The following is a 14,545-nucleotide window of genomic DNA, read 5'->3' on the forward strand; positions in this document are numbered from 1 at the left end:
TCCACACATTTGTTGTCACACCGGGCTGTATTCAACGTTAGTCCTACTCAGAGTAGACACTTTGGATGATATCCAGCTAAGTTCTACTCATAGACCACTGAAATTAATGAACCTAAGTTAGTCATGCACGTTAATGTCAATGGGTCTACTCTAGCACTGGATACAACCCAGTGAAATGAACGGACCTGCCTAACTTAGGTATATCAATTTCAGCGGGTTTACTATGAGTAGAAATTAGTTGGCTACAACCCAACACTTGGGTACAACACTCTGAAAATCTCAGCTTGCTTCCTTTTCTTTTTAAACTAAGCCTCTAGCCCATAGGTTTACAGAGGTGAATTTGAAAAGCATACAGGCTGTAATGAAGTAAAACAAGATGGTGAACAGAGCATCCACTGGGCATGGATAAATGGAATATAGGTGCTTCCACGGCTTCTTCTACCTCCCCATAACTCCTAAATTATATACTCAATTTGCTTAGGGCATTCAGCACACACAGAAATCTTTTTGAACATCTGTACTACCAGAGAACACTAGCTGCCTCCACTGTGCCTTCTCTTCAATATTACTTTGGCACAACAGCTTCCATTTTGTCTGGAAGTGATGAGTGGAGAGATCTAGCAAGCTAAGGCCAGATGAAGTTTCCCGCCAAAACTCTCCATTACAATTGCTGGTGCTCGATCTTCTTCCAGTTCCTAATCTAATCATAGCAACACATTGGCCTTGTTTACATTCACTTTAAACCAGTCGGAATTCAAGCCAAAAGAGCCTCCAGCTTAGCTCTTAGTCCAGAGGAATTTGGCCACCCTCCAGGTGCCCGGCTTGATTCCTTATGACCTCCCCTGCCAGCGACTCCCGGCAAGATCAAAGGAGGTCTCTTCGGCGATTCTTTTCTAACGTGAAAAGAACACACCACTCCTCCCCCAGGGAGGGGGAATGAGACAGACAGAAATATATCTACATGTCTTTATTTCTGTCTTTCAGCAGTACAGAGAAACATGTCTGTACACTTTGCTTCCCAGTGCAGAGAGAGAATAAACTCCACCCATGTACTTCCAGTACAGGGTCATGTGCTGCTCTGAGGTAACATCCGGCTCTCAGAGCAGTGAATAGACTGTTCCTGGTTCCCACGGTACAATCCAATAACACCCACATCCTGTTTACCATTCCAGCCACCTGGTGCTTGCTTCTGCATTGCTCCTTTTTCGTAACATCCTCCCCCAAAAGAATCAATGCGTGTTGCAGCAAGCAAAGCATGGTCCAGAGAAGAAAACAAACAGTTGTTATACACATAACACTCCCCTGTTGTTTCAGTTCCACCCTTGGAACTCCCCGCCACTGGTTTCCCCAGTGTACCTCTCTGGTTGTCTGGTTTCCAAGGAATGAGTGCATCTGCATTACCTTGGCTAGCAACTCTCTGTTGTGTCTTTGTCTCTGACTTAGACACAGCTCCAACCTGTCCTCGGTTGTTTACAACAGCAACACATGCAACAGCTAAGTTAGCAAACTCTTTTGAGTACCTCTTGGGTGGTTGACCCTTTGTAACTCTCTCAGACCTACGTGCTGATCCTCTCTGCTCACTGGTCCAGTCTCAGGACTCTTTGGAGAACCAGTTCCAATGGTAAACAGTGGTTCATCCTTCAGTTGTGAAGGCCTATCTATTGTGTGAGACTTCCTCTCAATGACTGTGACAACTGAGCTTTCCGAGCTATCAGTGTCATCACTTTCTGTACAGCTGAAATCAGTGAAATCATCATCATCTGAATCGTCCTCAGTGGGAAATGTGTGTACTATCACTCTCTCCTGTTCAGGAGCACTCTCTAGAAATTTTGTGAGAATCACCTGACCAGATTCAGACAAAATTACTCTGTAGAGACCCTTTTCATACCCCACAAAAATGCCTCTGGCATTCTTTACTCCACCTGGAGCTTCTGTTCTCACATGAGACCCAAAAACCTTGAAATGAGCAACAGAAGGTTTTCTGTGGAACAGTTTCTCAAAAGGAGAACTTCCCAACTCTTTTGAAACCTTTCTCATTTTCGTATAACTGAACGACATTAGAGACTCGGCCCAGTACTCATGTGGCAGATGTGAACTTAGCAATTGCGCTTCCATCCCCTTTTGCAATTCTCTGTTCACCCGTACACAGACACCCCTGTTCCACGCTTCCGCTGAAACAGCAATCTTGTGTCTGATCCCCTTCATCTGCAGGAACCTTTGGAAATCCTGTAAAAGAAAAATCTGCTTCTCATCTGTGAATAGACAATCAATGTTAGCATCATGCATACTCTTAACTTTGTCACAAAACTCCTGAAACCTCTCCAAGGCTTCCTGTGGCTTTCTCAACACATAAACCCAGACATAGTTAGAGAAATGATCCACACACACAAGATAATATCTTGCATTGCCTCTAGATGGTTCTAGAGGACCAATCACATCAGCATACACCCGCTGAAATGCCCTGTTGACCCCGGTCTTCTTCTTGCTCACACCTGCAAGAGAAACTAGGTTAGACACAGATGAATTACATTCCATGTAATCACTTTGTGCAAAAGTCAACAAATAAAGTCCATCCTTCTCCCTGGCTGAAAGAAATAACTCTCCATCTTTGTAGATCTTGCAGCTTTCAGCATCGTAGGACAGTTTCAGTCCTTTCTTTGCAATCTGCGAAACACTCAGCAGATTGAACTTCAATTCAGGAACCAAGTAAACATTGTTTATTGTCAAGTCCAGACTCTTAAGATAGACAGTCCCCACGCCGGCCGCTTCTAGCTCCTGACCGTTGGCCTGTGTCACAGTGAAGCTTTGCTTCTTAAACGATGAAAAGAGCCCTCTGTGTGGGGACATATGGACCGTGGCTCCCGTGTCAATAATAAACGAGTTCCCAACGTCTGGCGTGGTTCCTTTCGCCATCAAAGCTTTTCCAGGTTTCACCGAAGTCTTGGTGTGACCTTTGCCTGACGCCTCAAGCTTTGCTGAGCGGCCCTTCGCTCCTTTAGGCTGACGTGGCTTCTTGCAGTTCCGCTGAAGATGCCCAGCCTGTCCGCAATTGTAACACTGGACAGCGTTCAAAGCTAGAGCTTTTTCTCTTTTTTTTTATAATATTTTTTATTAAAGAATTTTTATATAACACAAACAAAACATACATAAACAAGCAACAAACAATAACAGAACAAAAAAAAAAAAACAAGTACCATTTCATGTCCTAATTTCTTAAACCTTACTTCCTCGACTTCCTCTCGCTTCCCGTTTCTGTATTCCAAGTTCTTATAATTATTCAGCGAATCTTCCCTTATTTTACTATAAATTTATGTTAGTCATCCTTATTCTCTTTGTCTTAACCATTACTAATAGTAACCATTTATTTTAAGCCCAACATCATTCTAACTGTCATTAATTTTATAGTACTTCTTTAAATAGTCCTTAAACTTCTTCCATTCCTCTTCCGCCGCTTCTCTTCCCTGGTTTCGGATTCTGCTCGTCATTTCTGCCAAACCCATGTAGTCCATCACCTTCATCTGCCATTCTTCCAGTGTGGGTAGATCCTGTGTCTTCCAGTACTTTGCAATAAGTATTCTAGCTGCTGTTGTAGCATACATAAAAAAAATTGTATCTGTCTTTAACACCCCCTGGCCGACAATACCCAAGAGAAAGGCCTCTGGTTTCTTGGGGAAAGTATATTTAAATACCTTTTTCAGTTCATTATAAATCATTTCCCAGAATGCCTTAATCTTCGGGCACGTCCACCAGAGGTGAAAGAATGTACCTTCCTTTTCTTTACATTTCCAACATTTATTATCAGGCAAATGGTAGATCTTTGCAAGCTTGACTGGGGTTATGTACCACCTATAAATCATTTTCATTATATTTTCTCTTAAGGCGTTACACGCCGTAAACTTCAACCCGGTGGTCCACAACTTTTCCCAATCAGCAAACATGATGTTATGACCAATGTCCTGAGCCCATTTAATCATACTTGATTTTACCATTTCATCTTGTGTATTCCATTTCAGCAGCAGATTATACATTTTTGACAAATTCTTAGTACTGGATTCTAACAGTTCAGTCTCTAATTTTGATTTTTCCACCTGGAAGCCTATTTTACTGTCTAATTTAAACACTTCATTTATTTGATGATAATGTAACCAATCTCTCACCTTCCCTTTTAGTTTTTCAAAACTCTGCAATCTCAATTTGTCCCCTTCCTTTTCCAAGATTTCCCAATATCTTGGCCATTTCGACTCCATATTTAGCTTTTTAACTGCCTTAGCTTCCATTGGTGATAACCATCTTGGAGTCTTATTTTCCAGCAAGTCCTTATATCTAACCCAGACATTTAATAGTGCTTTCCTGACAATATGATTTTTGAAACTTTTATGCGCTTTAACCTTGTCATACCACAAATATGCATGCCACCCAAAAATATTATTAAATCCTTCCAAATCCAAAATGTCTGTGTTTTCAAGAAGCAGCCATTCTTTTAGCCAGCAGAAAGCTGCCGCTTCATAGTACAATTTAAAGTCTGGCAGGGCAAACCCCCCTCTTTCCTTTGAATCCGTTAATATCTTAAATTTTATTCTGGGCTTCTTGCCCTGCCAGACAAATTTAGATATATCTTTCTGCCACTTCTTGAAACAGTCCATTTTGTCCATTATTTGTAATGCTTGGAACAAGAACAACATTCTTGGCAATACATTCATTTTTATAACTGCAATTCGACCTAACAAGGAAAGCTTCAGATTTGACCAGATCTCCAGATCTTTTTTCACTTCTGTCCAAGTTTTTTCATAATTGTCTTTGAATAGGTTCACATTCTTAGCTGTCATATTCACACCCAGATATTTCACTTTTTTAACCACAGTCAACCCCGTCTCATTCTGAAACCTTTCTTTTTCAATCTGTGTTAAATTTTTCTCCAATACCTTAGTCTTTAACTTATTCAATTTAAATCCTGCCAATTGACCAAACTCTTGAATTATTTCCAAAACTCTTTTCGTGCTAGCTTCTGGCTCTTGCAATGTAAGTACTAGGTCATCTGCAAATGCTCTCAGTTTGTATTGTTTAACTCCGACCTGAATCCCTTTAACCAACTGGTCCCTCCTGATCATATTAAGTAAAACCTCCAGGACCGATATAAAAAGTAATGGGGAGATAGGGCACCCCTGTCGTGTCCCTTTTTCAATCTTAAACTCTTCTGTTACCACATTATTTACAATTAATTTTGCTTTCTGTTCAGAATATATTGCACCTATACCATTTTCAAACCCTTGGCCTACCCCCATCCCCCGGAGGTTCTTCAACATGAAGCTCCAAGAAATATTGTCAAAGGCTTTCTCGGCGTCCACAAATATCAAAACAGCCTTAGTGTTTATGTTCACTTCCAACTTCTCCAAAATGTCAATTATATTCCTTACATTGTCCGACAAATGCCTTTTCGGGAGAAAGCCCGCCTGGTCTCCATGAATCTCCTCCATCAAAACTCTTTTCAGTCTCTTTGCTAAAACATCAGCAAAGATTTTGTAATCCACATTTAATAAGGAGATGGGTCGGTAGTTCTTAAGTTGGGTCTTTTCAGTCTCTGTCTTTGGTATAAGTGTAATGTAAGCCTCTCTCCACGTATCGGGTGCCCTTCTCCCCTCCATGATCTCGTTGCAGACTTCCTTCAAAGGTTGTATAAGCCCTTCCTTCAAAACTTTGTAGTATTTGGAAGTCAGTCCATCCGGTCCAGGTGATTTGCCCAACGTCATGTTTTGAATGGCATCTTCTATTTCCTGTGCTGATATCTCCTGGTTCAAAATTGTCTTACTTTCCTGCGAAATCTTTTTCAGCCCATTTTTCTCGAGGAATTGTTGTATATCTGTTTCTTTCTGCGGCCCTTGTGTATACAGTTGTCTAAAGTAGCTCTGAAAACAGTTCCTAATTTCCACTGGGTTGCATATGTTCTTTCCCTCCACTTCTAAGTTTGTTACCGTGTTGAGTTTTTGTCTCTTCTTTATTTGCCAAGCCAATAACTTGCCACATTTATCTGCAGATTCAAAAGTCTTCTGTCTCATTTGTTTAATTTTCCATTCTATTTCTTGATTCATCAGTTCCATATATTGTGTTTGGTACAATTTAATTTCTCTTAAAATCTCTTGCGATTTTGGCTTCAGTCTTAATTTCCTTTCCCCTTCTTTTATCTTTTCCAAGATTTTCTCTTTCCTCTCGTTTTGCTTTCTTTTCTTTAATGTATTTTGTTGTATCAAAAACCCTCTCATCACGGCTTTACTTGCGTCCCATACTATTCTTTTTTCTACTTTAGTCCCTAGATTGATTTCGAAGTAATCTTTCAGAGTTTTTTGGGCCTTTTTACAGATCTCCTCGTCTCTAAATAAGGTGTCATTCATTCTCCATCTGAAGGAACCAGTTGTTGTTTGCTTCATCACCATCTTTACTGCGTTATGGTCGGAGAGAGTTTTTGGGCAGATTTCCACTTTCTTTATATTCGACGCCATACTGCTAGTCACCCAAATTTGGTCAATCCGAGTCCATGTCATTTTGGCTTCAGAAAAGAAGGTTCCCTCTCTCTCTAATGGGTGTTTTGTTCTCCAAATGTCAATCAAATCCATATTGTCAGTCATTTCAAAAAAAGTTTTTGGTAGTCTTCCATCTTTTGTAACTACCTGTCTTTGTGCTTTATCCATATTTGTTGAAACTACTCCATTCATATCTCCCATCATAATCAGTTTGTAATCCATATAGTCCATTAAAGTCTCATGCAACTTCTTAAAAAATTCTGCTTTCCCTTCATTTGGTGCATATATCCCCACTATCAAGAATTTTTCTCCTTGAAATTGAATTTCAATTGCCAGATATCTTCCTTGGTCATCTTTAAAAAATTGTTTCGGCTGCAAATTTTCCTTTACGTAGATCACCACTCCTCTTTTTTTTACTTTGTCTGAAGATATAAATTCTTGTCCCAATCTCTTATTTATTAATAGTTTTCTATGTGCTCTTGTCACGTGGGTCTCTTGTAAACAAATCAAGTCCAATTGGTCTTTCTTTAAAGCATGAAATATATTTTTCCTTTTTCGGGGATTGTTTAGACCATTACAATTCCAAGTTAGAAGTTGCAAAGCCATGATGGGGTTATTTAGTTCCTCCTACAGCTCCCAATTGTTGTTCGTCCTTTGTCGGTGGTTCTGTGTCCGTATCTAGTCTTGAAGGATGTCCTTCTCCTGGATAGGTCTCTTTCTGTAGGTCTTCTTCGTGTTCTCCCAAGAACTTGTCTTTATCACTCACTGTTTTTATTCTTCTTTTCTTCCCCTTGTATTTAAAAGACAGGCCTTGGGGAAACTCCCACCTGAATAGTATGTAGTTCCTCTTCAGTAGTGTCACCAAATCCTTGTAAGGACCTCTTGCATCCAAGATACTTTTAGGGATATCTTTAAAGATCTCAATGTGGAAATCCTCAATTCGAAGGGTTGTTTGGTAGTGCAGGTTCAATATTTTATCTCTCTCTTCTTTGGATCTTAGAGTTATCAAGCAATCTCTGGGTCTATTCTTCCTCTGCCTTATTCCCAACCTGAATGCACTCTCTATTTTGAACTCTTCTTCTTTCAAGTCTTGCTTCCAGAAGTCAGAAAACTCTTTTGTTAAATAATCCACCAAGTTGTCTCCTTCCTTTTCCGGCACAAGTCTAATCCTTAGGTTTTTCTCCTTGCGTTGCATATCCTGCATAGAAAGTGTCAGTTCATACTCATCCAGTTTCCTGTACACCGGTGGAAGTTTCCCTTCGACAGCAGTAGCAATTTCCTTGGCTTCTTCAGCTATCTTTCGCGTTGTAGATGAATCTTCCAGTAGTTTCCCAATTGCTTCTGCGTTGGAGTTCACTTTATTCCCGAGGTCAGTTATACTTTTAGTATTTAAATCAATTTTCCCAGAAATTTCTTCAATTTTCTTATTTGTTTCAGCACCTTGCTTCTTTAATTCCTCTAAGGAATCACTTATTTTTCCCAAGGCCTTTGTAAACGCTTCTTCCGAAGACATTGTTTTCACTCTTGCCTTTGTGACAGCTGCAGTTCCCGAGGCCCCTGATACAGAGGCCCTTCTTTGCATAGAAGAGTCCACTTTGTATTGTCTACCAGATCTCAAAGTTGTTTCTTGTGAATCTTCTTTCTGTTTACCATCTGCCATAACAAAGTCTTTCGTTCAAGGTCATTCCCACACTCTTAAGCTGTCAATAGAGAAAAGTTCTCAGGTTTTAAATTCCACTTGGTTGCTGAAACTGTCCAAATCCTCTAGAGGGCGTAAAGTCAGTTCCTAAACTTTGAATTGTTCCCACACTTCCAAAAAGCAAAAGCCCTCCAAGTCCCTTTCTTTGTAAAAGATCCAAATCAATAGTGTCCTGCAAATAACTTACTATGTAGCCAAATACGATGTTTCAAGTTGAGAGTAACCAAAGTCTATATATCAGTTACTTTCTAACCTTTTTTGTAACGACCGTCCTTAGCCGGTTCCTTTCCTCCGGCAGTCCGACCCCCAGGTAGATAAGCAGCGGTAAACAGTTCAGTCTCCTTTAAAACAGGCAGGGAATCCCTTTAAAATCTTCTTCCCCCCCTCTCCTGCCTTCTGGGGGGGGAGTTCTTTACTTGGTGTTGGGGTTCTTGGCTCGTAAACTCTCCTGTCAAAAGTTACAGCTTAGCTGCCTTTCGCTTTAATCTTGCTGCAGGACGGAAAGCAGACTTCCTTTTTAATGCTTATCCGTCTCGGTGCCCAAATTCCTTAATTTTAGTGTCCAATTTTTAATGCAAGCTCAATCCTACTCACGGAAAGTTGCTCTCTTTTAATCCAAAATCTTCGGAAGAAGTCAGCGCTCTCCGCTAATGGCGACGCGGCTTCGCTTCGCAGGCTGGGTGAAAGCGACTCTCAGCACCGCTCCACGCACCCTCCGCTGATCTATAGCCTTTAAAAAGGCTATTTCACAACGTCGGGGGGGGCAAAGGTGCCCGCCGAGTCTCCGGTTCACAGGCTACGCGCCTGTGACTTTTAAGGGTCCTTGCTCCGCCGTGAGCTACGGGACCCGAACCCGCGAAGCAGATCTCTCCCGGAGCTCCGGGAGAAATCCGCCATTCAGCGCTGGCGCTAACCCGGAAGTCCAAAGCTAGAGCTTTTTCTCCAGTAGCTTCATCTGCGGGGGAATTAGAACTCCGTTCCTCCCTCCCCCTGTCCTTTATTTCCAGTGCAGCAAGTCTGTCCTGTTCATTCAGAACTACGGCACACACCCTCTCCGCGGTCAAATCTTGAGCCGGGAGGGAACCAAGCTGACTGGCAACCGTTTTGTAAGTCCGATTTAAGCTGTTGATCATCATGAAGCAAAACACTTCCTCCTGCAGACGGAAATTGCGTTCCACCATCTGCTGGCGCAGATATTTCATCTCCGTCAGGTGCGCTTGAACATCTCCATCAGGCGCAAGCCTCAGATTGGTCAGCTTCTCAAAATACAGCAACGCTGAAGAACCAGCATCCCTCTGATGTGTTCTTCTCAGCATATCCCAAATTTTCCCGTGCATATTCCAAACCCTGAATATGCACCAATTGGTCATCTGACACACACAGAATTATAGCCGTTCTGGCTTTCAGATTCTGTGACTCCCAACCTCGGGTTGGTGCTGCTGGGATGGGGTTCTCAATCACGTCAAAGACCCTCTGATTCTGCAGCAGGGCCTTCATCTTTATAGACCAAGATGAATAATTGTCATTAGTGAGGGGAGGGGGATAGGGCAAACCTCCCGCCTTCTTGGAATCCATGCTGAATCCAAGGGTCAGCTTTACACTCAATCTCAAGCCAGCTTTCACTTTTCAAGCCAGTAAAACTCCAAAAGTCTTTGTTTACTGCTTCACTGGCAGGCAAACTGTTGGGCTGTTTTTTCAAAACCCTTGCACAGCTGCGCAGATACACTTTCGATTTCCCAGGCTCTTTTTAGCCATTCTTTAACTGGCAGACGTTGCCTAGCAACCTGCTCAGGACGGAACTCCTTATCTCACCACAGGAATTCCTGGTATGCAAGCTTGCTCTTTCAGAGCTGTTTTTCTTAAAATGCAGCTCTTTCTCGTGAACCAGAGAATTAAACCTTTCTGCGTTCACTTTTCTCTCTCCCAAAATGCTGCATACCTTTTCTGGCTCCGTTGCCTTGAAACACACTCCTCTCAGTGTCCAGCTGTCTGTTTCAGCTTCTGGCTGCAGGCAGACGCTTTTCTTTATCTCCTTAGGTGCAGAGGATGGCAACGATTCATCGACCTCTCACCTCTCATGCAGATTCTCATAGATCAGATAACCATCGGTCTGCTACCAGTTGTCGGAATTCAAGCCAAAAGAGCCTCCAGCTTAGCTCTTAGTCCAGAGGAATTTGGCCACCCTCCAGGTGCCCGGCTTGATTCCTTATGACCTCCCCTGCCAGCGACTCCCGGCAAGATCAAAGGAGGTCTCTTCGGCGATTCTTTTCTAACGTGAAAAGAACACACCACTCCTCCCCCAGGGAGGGGGAATGAGACAGACAGAAATATATCTACATGTCTTTATTTCTGTCTTTCAGCAGTACAGAGAAACATGTGTTGAATGGTTTATTTAAATGTAAAGGTTCATCATTGTTGGGCGAGTTGGACAGAAGGGAGGCTTGTGCCATAAGCACTCCTATTTCAAGCAGTAATGAGGAACGCCATATGCAAACTTGTGGTGATACAACTGCATTTAAAGCTGCAAAGCGTTGTTGGTTCTGCAATAAACAAGGACATTTTGCAAAGGACTGCAGATCCAAAAGAAAGCAAAGTACTCCCAAGCCTGTTTCTGTTCGTCAGTCACGGTCGTCAGCCCAGCAGCCGACATCGTATAGTAGAGACAGAAACGAGCCGCGAGTTTTCCATGCTAGGACAACAGATCGTAAAAGACTTAAACGTGCCAAGTGGAAGTCTTTTGTTGTGGACTCAGGAGCATCTCAGCACGTTTGCAATGATCGAAGCTTGTTTATTTCTTTCGAAGAGGAAATTGGTAATGTACATTTAGCCAATTCACAAGTCTTGCAGTCGCTTGGCAGGGGTACTGTTAAACTTGACTCTTTAAACATTACAATAGTGAACTGCATTTACTGCCCGTCAGTGGACAATTTATTGTCAGTAAGGTGCTTTGCTCGTCAAGGCATAACTGTGCGTTTCTTAAAGTCAATGTGTGAGTTTTTCGATGGGAACAAACGTCTATTGTATGCCTGGGAATCTGATGGTTTATATAGACTGTATTTCCGCACCTACTCACAATTGCCTATAAATTGCAGAGCAGCACAGTCAAGCCAGGGGTTGAGGAATGTAAGGCCACATTCCGGGTGTGTCCATGAGGCACACAGAATTCTGGGACACCTGAATTTTGCTGATGTAATTAAGACAAAGAATATTGTTAATGGCCTCAACTTAAAACCATGTAAATTCTTTATGCAATGTCTATCCTGTTGCAAGAATAAGATTAAGGTTGCACGCAAGGGTAGGTGCTCAGATAGGAAAGTAACTGAGCCATTTGAGCGTGTACATTGTGAGCACAATGCAGGGAAGGAAGTCATTAAACATGCTGATCAGAAAATATGGGAAGAGCAATTTAACCATCCCCACTTAATTTTGATTGAATCAAAAGTTATATATAGCTTGTTATCTCCATCTGATAATCACTGGCATTCCTCACTTTCTGCTGCTTAGTCACGTGAGATTTTCATACCTCTTTAAACAAAGTTGCCGCTAGTCATTTTTATAGCTCTACAGAACAAAACGAAGACAACTGGGCAAGGAGAGCTTATCAGGTTTTCAAGTGTCTGCTAGAATTGTGATTTTAAAAGAAAACGCTCAGAATGTAAAAACTACTTTCAGGTGAGCTACCTAAAAATAAAATAAAATAAACTTAAAATCCTATAGGGTAAGAAAGATCTGCCTTCATATATATATATATTTAAAATTTGAGATGTTTGTAATGCAGACAGGACTTTTATGGAGTGTACAAAACTCTTATATTTAGTGATGAAAAGGCCATCAAGACAGAGTTAAATGCTTCACAGGCACACTTTATTTACTCCATTTCAGTCATGTACATTGTGAAATCGGCACTTCTGCTACTGTTTACTCCAGCTTAGAACAAGAGATAAGCCGTCGTTAAGCAAGCACCCCCTACCATACACCCATATATACCCATATACCCACTATGGTCCTCACTAGGAAAAAATACAAGGACCAAGGAATTTTGCCTAATTCACCGCAGAGCCCGATGGAGCGACGAAGGAGACAAAGTAAAATTACCAGCTACTTTCCTCAAAAAGACTCGAGCAAGAGAACTCAGAATGAGAGTATCCTAGATGTTGCTATGCCTTTGCCACTCACAGTGTTGGATTGGTCAACACAGCTAAAGGACTTGCAAACAGACAACAAGAGGACAAACCACCCAACAAATCTGGCCCAAGAACTTGCCATAGCAGAGAATGCTACAAAGGTTAACACAGCCAACACACCTGATGCCAATCCTCATTTGTCACCGCTGGAACTTGGAGGTAATCTTTCAACCCATTGGCTGAAAGCCAATGACTGCGGAACAAAAATGTGGGGTGATTATCCTCAGGAGCAGATATACCAGATTTCTAAGGATCTCCTTAACGTTAAAAATTTCTTAGCGATAACAAACGGGCTGCTCCTGACCCTAGTGGATAATTTCAAACAACATGTGAGCGCTTCAGACCAGAATACAAATCCCCTAGCCAGCCCGGATCCACCTCTCCCCAGCAAACCCCGGAGGAAAAAAGCCAAGCCTAAGATGAAGAAAAGCAAAAACATGAAAAACCCAAGGCGGCTTAAGATAACTCACCGCACCTGTAAAAAATATTGGCAGAAGCTCTTTAACCTTCTTCCATCTCTTTCCACAAGTGGAACAAACAAATCCAACTCGAGTGCCATCAAAGAGACATGTAAAGTAGATACACCCATAAAAGAATCCAAATCAAGCTTTGAAGAATCAACACCGAGCTGGGACAAAGGAACTAATCCATCTGCAGTTATACCGCCCCAGAGTCCTCTTATGGCCAGCACAGAATCTGCAGACAGAGGTGAGCAGGCGACCCAAACTATTGAGGGGAACCACTCCTCCCAAGTTCGACAGATGTTGTGTCCCAAAAGAGAATGGAGTTTAGTCCTAATCCCACAAAAGCTTGTCTTTGCTAACTACCCTAAACCGCATAGATTTTATGCAGGGTTGGACCGTATAGACCACTTTTTGTCCATTATAAGTGGCATTCTACCGGGGGTAGTAAAAGCAATTGACATAGCCGCTATAGAGTATCTACATCAAGATGATTGCTCGGTACGAGCATTGATTACTTTTTTAGATCATAATCTGGCCAGTTTCATCTTTAGAGCTAAAAACCTATTCAAAAAAGAAAGAATAGTCCTATTAAGAATATTTGAAAATAGAGCACCTGCAACCTCTCTGATGGGGCCCAAGAGCATAGGAATGGAAGTTCACAAAGGGGAAAAAACCAACCACCAAAACCATCGAAATAGAAAGCATAAGCTCCAGCAGGATCATCCCCACCAAACAGCACCAAATGAAAAAAAGGAAGCCTCTCATCCAACTAGCGTCGGGCCTCTCACGTGGGATAGTGAGGACTCCGCTTGGGAAGAAGAACTTTCGCTGATAAAGCGATTTTGGTCACTGCATTCCCCAGCTCAAACTGAGATCCTGAAAAGACTTGATCTACTTCGAAGCAGACTAGAAAAAAAGGATGATCAAGGTGAGACAATGAAGGACCCTTATGTGCAACCCATATCTCCCAAATGTCTGGTGGATAAGAAGACAGTGGGAGGCACCTTTAAATGTGTAGACGTGGAATTACAATCTGAGCCCCCTGTGATGTACAATAAAGTAAGACCAAATCAAGGTGTGAAACCTCAAAGCTCCTGGCACAGCTATCTTAAATTGTCTCCGAGTGAATTAGCTTCCCCTTTAACTCCAAAAACTAGCCCCAAATCACCAAGAAAAGAGGACCACTACACTCTCTCCAAGCAGTCAGCCCCGAAAAGAGCCAACGGGTGTGTTTTTTTAGACACCAAAGAATTGCTGGACATGGTGGTGTCATAGATCCAGCTCCCCGAAGGGCCCGGGGCCTAAAAGTGCTGTCTTGGAACATCGCGGGTTGGCACGCCAAGAAAAATAACCAACAATTTTTGTGTTACCTTAAGCAATTTGACATCATCTTCTTTCAGGAGACATGGCAGAATGACCCTATATTTCTTAATGGGTATAACTGCCACTACCTGCCTGCCTCTCCATCTCTGAGGGGCGGCAGATCTAGTGGTGGCTTAGCTTGCTTCATTTCCACGGAGCTGGCGCATTCTCTAACAGCCCTACCTAGCTGCAATTCTGTAGCAACAGCCGCTCTACTTAGCTTCAAGAGAACTACTCTCTTGCTGGTCAATGTCTATATTCCCCCAGGCCAAAAAAACCCCGTTGTCAAGGCTACATGGGCTGAGCTAGAGGCGTTTTTAG

The 14,545-nt window shown here is 42.2% G+C and overlaps 1 protein-coding gene across 6 annotated transcripts in view; it reads right to left on the reverse strand.

Annotated features, from left to right (window-relative positions):
• Nucleotides 1-14,545, reverse strand: part of ADCK1 (aarF domain containing kinase 1) — a 124,499-nt gene that overhangs the window by 33,674 nt on the left and 76,280 nt on the right. The window lies entirely within an intron of this gene.

This window comes from Podarcis raffonei, chromosome 1, assembly GCF_027172205.1.
Source record: "Podarcis raffonei isolate rPodRaf1 chromosome 1, rPodRaf1.pri, whole genome shotgun sequence".
NCBI lineage: Eukaryota > Metazoa > Chordata > Lepidosauria > Squamata > Lacertidae > Podarcis > Podarcis raffonei.